Source organism: Dromaius novaehollandiae, chromosome Z (assembly GCF_036370855.1).
Source record: "Dromaius novaehollandiae isolate bDroNov1 chromosome Z, bDroNov1.hap1, whole genome shotgun sequence".
NCBI lineage: Eukaryota > Metazoa > Chordata > Aves > Casuariiformes > Dromaiidae > Dromaius > Dromaius novaehollandiae.
The window spans coordinates 30,316,038-30,322,985 of record NC_088132.1 but is presented as its reverse complement, the minus strand read 5'-3'; the positions used below and the strand labels follow the sequence as shown (position 1 = coordinate 30,322,985).

The following is a 6,948-nucleotide window of genomic DNA, read 5'->3' as shown; positions in this document are numbered from 1 at the left end:
TTCAGCACCCCTATAGCTTGAGCCCTACATGTGACTCATGAAGAATTTCAGTGTCTCACTATACAGGAGCTTAAAAATGATTGAAAGAGGGGGAAAAAACAACAACCCCAAACTTCTTAAACATTCATTAAAGTCCATCATCAGTATCAAAGCAGCATGATAGCATAACAATATGTCAATTGTCACTTTGTAGCATGCAAGTTTTATTCCCAAATTACCCCAGTAACCTAAATAAGAAAGGCAAAACGTACAAAGAATATGGCCATCTGGAATGCATAATGTGGAAAGATCTGCAATGCATTACATGGTCTGGAAAGTGGCTGGTCGAATTCCAGAGAGCTAAGATAGACTTCAAAGTCTGGCCGCACATCAGTGAAACTGCTGATCAGCTCAGATACTTAAAGTGGGTGTAGATGAATGAATTTATTACATTTTTTATCTGTTGCATTCATATGGGAAAACATGACTGTAGACAGGTTCTCCATTAATTTCACGCTCGGTTCTTTTGTTTTTAACTATAAAGTATATTTTCAAATTCTTATACCATATTGCATTTTTATAAAATTTATTGCAGTTTTGTATTGCATTTTTATCTTTCCCATCTTTTAAAATGCCATCGTACAACAGCAAAAAACAACATAGAAAATAAGACATGACTCGAATGCCTTGAAAAAAAAAGTTGGGCAATTTTTATTTTTAAATAATGAAAGGCAAATCAAGCCTGTGTTTCCAACATTGTTTTGTTTTTAACTACATCCAAAAACATCCACCATTTGGGTTTCTTCATATTTTTAATTCAAATGGATTCCTCTTGAATTAACTGCTATGTCTGACTCCTATTCACTCATATTTCCGGAATTTCCTCTTTCTTCTGGAAGAGAAAGATGAAGCCATACACTTTGTTATTTTCTGTGTATGATCACAGACTCACATGCATCAGAAATGCGATTTGAGGCATCTGTTCGAGGCATATTTTACCTGACCTATGAATGAAGCCATGAATCTCCGAACTTTGATTGTCTCTAACGGGACAAATAGATTTTGCTACTCTACTTTCTCCTCTTGAAAGTTGAAGTTGTTACAATGCCTCATGTAAAGAATCCTTCACTTGGCTCTCCAAAGGCAGAACTACTCTAACTGAGTATGCCATTACTAGTTTTACTCTTCTGCTATTATTTAGGCACGGAAATTAACTAGGAGGAGTAAAAAGGAGATTTTTACTGTGAAATACAAAATTGCCACTTAGGACAGCATTTCCTAGTTAGGGTGCATGAGCTTTTGTGCTGAGCATTGTTCACTAAGCAAATCAACGTTTCCTGTTTATACAGCTCCAGTACTGGGAGATTTTTTAACTGACTTTTAATTACTATGCAATACCTGATATGAACTACAGTGTGATACATGCATACTACTGCCTGCAAAAGAATAAGTGTCCACTGGAAATGTGTTTGGAATTGGGTTTTTCAGGTTTGGCCTTCCCAGGGCAATAACAAAATCCCAGTATGGTTCATGCAATTTTCCATCCTCCAGCTAGGCCAGTGCATGCTCAGAAAGATGCAGCAAACCACCTTCAAATACTGTCAGTGGGTAGATAAGCAAATACAGCATGACAGAAGTCACACTACCCACTTTATACCATCTCTTCCCATCCAGGAGGACTAGAATAATTATCTCAAAATGGTGGTGGCCTTGGAAGACAAACCATTTTTTCCTCAGAAACTTCCTTCTTCCATCCCGGTAATGAAGACCCCCTGAAGGGAACTGATATATTCTGTTTGGCTACCTCTGTGAGTGGATTTGACCTAAGTCACTAAAGTTAGTGGAGATTTCATGCTGTGATGCAAATATGGGAAGAAGAATGGACAAGAACAACAGCAAGAAGAAAGACAGCCGTTATTAAAATGAAGGTTTCGTTAAGAACACGTGGGGGTTCTGCTCAGAGCAGACTTAAGACAGCTGTATGTATAGATTACATAATTATGGCAACCACCATCTCTCCAGAAAGGGTGTTCCTCCAATATTCTTTCAAACCATTTCTACAATGGTTTCCTTACCAAAGCCTCAAGAGGTGATTTACTTCATTCTTGCCAACATCTTTAAAACATCCGTATAGGCAATCCCTATGGTCAATTGGCTCATCAGCTTTCTGCTTCTCCCGAAACCCAGATGTGAGAAGTCACCTAATAATGGCTGGGTGGAAAAAAAAAAAAAGAAAAGAAAAAAAAAGTTTGCTGGGCATTTCGAAAGCTTCAAACACCAAAAAAGTTTGGGTGTCATTTCCCTCATGTTTCATTCATAACTTTAAAAGAAGAGGAAAGGAAAACATCTACTTAATCAAAATCCCAGCCGCACTTCCTAAGCCTATGTATTTCGCAGATGGGAAAACTCAGAAGACAGCCTGATTTTTAATGAATGTTAAATAAAGAAGAGCATCTGCTTCATGTAGTAAAAAATGTACCCTTTTGTCCTAGTCATCTGATGCAACTACTGTGGCATCATAGACTCCATGATAGGGAAAATACGGTGGTAGCGCAGCACCTACTGTGCCAACTGGACTAAGGAAAAGTTGTGGCAGAACAACTATCTGAAGATCAAGTGCTTGAGCCTTCATTTGCGACACCTTGTCACTACAGACCAGCTGAAAAGAATAACTCGTCATAAAATCCACATTTCTTCATTTTAGGAAAAGATCCAAAACAATCCTCTCTGTTCAATACCTCTAACATTTTCAAAATGACTGGAGACTGGGTCTGAACTTTGTTGTCTGCTCGCACTCTCCTTGTCTTTTAAGAAAAGGCTTGTGTAAAGTAAGGACAAACGTTCTGGATGATTGGTTGGAACATTTAATTCCCCCACATAACTTGCTATTTACAAGTGAAGGGATTCCTATTTGGGGAGAGGGACTGGTGTGTGCATGTGCATGCGTACAAGGCTGTGCATGCATACACCACAGTATTAGCTAAAAGGCACCATTTGTTATAGTTATTTTCACACTTCAGAAAACAAACAAAAATGCAAAGAGCATAAAACTGAGGTATTTAAGGAACCATGAATAGAAAACAAACATAACCATTGATATGAACAATCTATCTCAGACTCAGAGGTTCACTTTGGATTAAATCCCCCAAATGTTTGCGAATGATTACATTCACCAAGCCAGGTTCACTTTGAGAACATGTCCACAGAATATAAATGTTTTCTGGATTACTTGTTCCCAACAAAAATAATTCTACCAGCTGTAGAAAGGTGTGAGAAACTTTCTAAACTAAGAACAATAACACAAATATAAGTGTAATAATCCGCCACACAGTCTTAAGCACCAGAAGTAATTGCTTTGGGAAACAGTGTGGAATTCAGACCAAAAGATAGTGGCTTCTCAAAAGACAAGAATCACTCTTACTAATTATAATGGGATTTCATTTTAAAGCCTCTACAAGCCTACTTTATAAATAAGACACCACTGAGAGTTATTTAGCAGAAGCAGAAGCTAAAGTCATACTCCAGCCTCAAAGAAAATGCTAGCCACATAGGAGGAAAAGGCACTGCAGGGCTGAAGAAGGGGGAAGACAGCCAGACCATCCCTTAAACTTGGGGCTTCATCATGCAGAGTCTCTAGGACACAATAGTCTTCATTTCTGAAGCATTTTTAGGCAGGCCAAGGTTGGACTTTGGCAGATGATAAACCAGTAAGCTTGCAGACAAAGCAAAGCCTTGACTTTCAAATCAGCCAGCTACTACATATTAAAAGTATGCTCAGCCTTGCCTACGCTTGTTAAAATGCGTTACTCCAAATGTTGTGGAGTAATGTTTGGAGTTACTGTTAAAGATACTAACAACAGATCTTTTAAAGATCTTAAAGACAAATCCAGATTACCCTCACCAACATCTAAAAGAAAGGAGAGGAAAAAAAAGATGCATCCTCTCCTCGCTACCAATGAAAATAGCTGCATAGCAGCCAGAGAAACTCCTAGGGTGCTGAGTACCCCTTCATACCTTTCCCATGAGATAAAACTTCTAGCTCTCTCTTAACACATGGTAGATTTTGAAGCAAAACTCTGTATTATGAATGTTCGGAAGAGAGGAGTGGGTAGTTGAAAAAGTGCCTATATATTAGAAATATTTTATGGATAGCACTGCAATGAGAAAGGGAAGGCTTGGGAACAGTGGTAAATAACTAGTAAGAGAAGTTGCTTGGGTAATAAGGCCTTGCATATCTCTTAAAATCATCATATCCTGTAGTCAAGACCAAGATCATTGTTCAGGGTATACCGAAAGTCTGAAAGCAGGAGTACACTTACCTGTTGGGTTTAGTTTTGCATGCATGCCTTTCTCATTTGTCTTCCTCTTCTGCTTCATGTTTTTCCTATTCTCACTTAAATGTTCCATTTTTTTTAGGATGGTTTAATAATCCTATGAAGAATTTAATTTCCTCTTTGCCAGTCTAAGCCAAAACACAGACAAACTGCATTCCCTTTGACTGATGTTTGACCATGAGGAATTTTCATACATATATGTGTACATATGTGTGTATATATATATTTATTTGTATATATACACACACATACACTTCAAAAAAAATCTGTTACAAGTTTGAAAGCAATCTTCAGCCCAGATTCCTCCTGAGCTCGTTCACGGACTTTTTCAATGGCAGTAGGAGGAATATTCCTCGTGTTCACAATTATTTAATGGAGAAATATCTAGATTGCTTTCAGAGCACCGTCCAGAGGGTGAGTGTGTGTCCCATTAGAATGCTAAGCTCTCTTTGAGAATCACTGATGATGAAAAGCTGTACTTATTTTGCCACACCAACTATGCAATTTAATGTGTACTCCCCTTAGGGGGTGACATGGAAAAAAGACCTAACTAAAGTCTTCTGATCTAATGCCCAAAATATATTGCATTTCTTTGCTTTCTATATTTTAATGAAAAAAATCCTTTAAAAAGGTGCATATTTAGACATAAAAGAACCCAAATAATTTAAAATAATTACATTGTAAATGTCAGTTCTTCATAAATGAAGCAATAAAGCATACGGAGAGGAAACAGGGATACGTCGTCAAGCAGGTACCCTTTCATAAAGCTGCATTCCAGCATTAAACCTTTTCAAAAGTCAGTCGTAACATCTTTGAAGTGGTATTATGTCTTTCTGCGGCTGAAGTCCATTTCTTATCTCCCTAAGTTAGTTTTCAGGAAAATCTTAGTACCAGTTGGCCATACTTTTGTGCGGTTTAATAGCATTCCCGCAAGGATCTACATGTACTTTTTCACTCCCCGCACGGAGAGGTAGGTTAAAGCTATGCAGCTTGCTGATGGGCCCACAGCCACGAGGAGGATGGATGGCCATGGGGGAAGCGGGGGCAGAGCTGGGAACAGAGCCTGGAAAACCTTGCAAGAGTTTAATTCTTCCACAAGCCTCCTCCATGACAGCCTTCATAGGCTGTCAGGGAAACCAGAAGAAGTTGCAGGGAAATAGGGAGTTCATTTGTCCAGAAGAAAACTGTCAGGTTCCACCTGTGTACATACTGTTCTATGCAGAAACCATTTTTGCTGAAAGTTTGACAGAAACCTCCATCTTCTCCAGCAACTCACTTCTTTCTGCCCTTGAGTAGAGCTGTCGCAAACATTGCGATTTGTCTCTGATTTTCGAAGGGGTCTCCCATGGCATGGTCAATACACAGTATTTAGCCCAAGCAGCTTGCTGCTTTCTTCCCACAAAACAACAAATAAAGATAGCTATGATGCCTTTTCCTCAGAGAGAGAGAGACAGAAGATCACTATGACAGAAAAAGGGAAACCAAGAGGAATGCTTTTCTGGATAACCCACACTCAGTCCCCAATGAGCCTGCCTTACATCCCTCTTCAGGGAGCCTCAGCTTGGCTACGTGTAAGCAGAAACACAGAAAAACAATGTGTCTGGCAGAGTACAACAACCTTCACTCTCTCAAAAACACATTTTTAAGTTTGCTGTTTTCTACTCCAAGAAATGTTTGGCAAAACACTCACTGTTTTGTTGTTTTTGTTTTTTTGTTTTTTGGTATCTTGCTTTATAGATGTGTGCAGGGAATAAAGAAACTCAGGCTCCAGCCTAAATGAAGCAGATTAAGTTTAGATCAACACATCTCTCTTCCCCATCACATGACAAATGGTCACTTTTGAGCCCAGCAGCTTCAAAAAGAAGTTGCAGAATCCCAGGAGTAGAGTGTGCCCAAGCAGAGAAATCATCAGGTCCTTTCTGACCACCGAGTCCAATCCTAAACGTTACACCTAACTTTAAAGGAGTTGCAAGCTGCTAAGGATATTTCCACCATTCATAACCTGCTTTGTCCTTACACTCTTTGAAAAGTGCAATATGGTGACAAAGTGAAAGATTAGTGCAATTTTAGCCATAGTATTGTATTCTACTTGAAGCCCAGGAGAAAATTCAGCTCCTCTTCTTTCCTAAATGATCTTTATATAAACAGAAACAGAACAACCAGGGCTTATGGACATACAAACCTGTATAGATAACGGGAAACAATGTTAGTTCTGAAATTCTGCTCACTTTCTGCACTGAAGTAAATTTATCAGCTAGAGATTTGTTGTAGGGAAAAGAAAAAGGTTGGTGTAAATCAGGAAAGACTCTGTAGTGAACTACTTCTTTCATGTAGAAAATACTTCACAAAGAGACTGAAGTTTAGAATAGATATTATGAATCCCTCTGCTCCTCACAGAGAGAAGAGCTTTTCTAAACAGCTGACTTCTAAAGAATGACACTACTAACAAATATTTTCTTAATAAAACCACAACTAAGCAAAAACTTCTCTCCCTGACAAATCCTACAAAACAGTTCTAGCTTCTAAATTAAGGCTTTTATAATTACAAGCAGATCCCACAGGTGAAACAGATTTTTAATTTACCAATTTACTCCATCCCATCTGGGCTCAGCCAGATCCTTTTTAAACTGGACAC

The 6,948-nt window shown here is 38.6% G+C and overlaps 1 long non-coding RNA gene across 1 annotated transcript; it reads right to left on the bottom strand.

Annotated features, from left to right (window-relative positions):
* Positions 1 to 666: 666 nt before the first annotated feature.
* Positions 667 to 4,724, bottom strand: LOC135324975 (uncharacterized). The gene is made up of 3 exons (XR_010386187.1): positions 4,299 to 4,724; positions 2,055 to 2,190; positions 667 to 871 (listed from the first exon to the last, which is right to left on the bottom strand). It is a non-coding gene; the product is annotated as an uncharacterized LOC135324975 (long non-coding RNA).
* Positions 4,725 to 6,948: the final 2,224 nt, after the last annotated feature.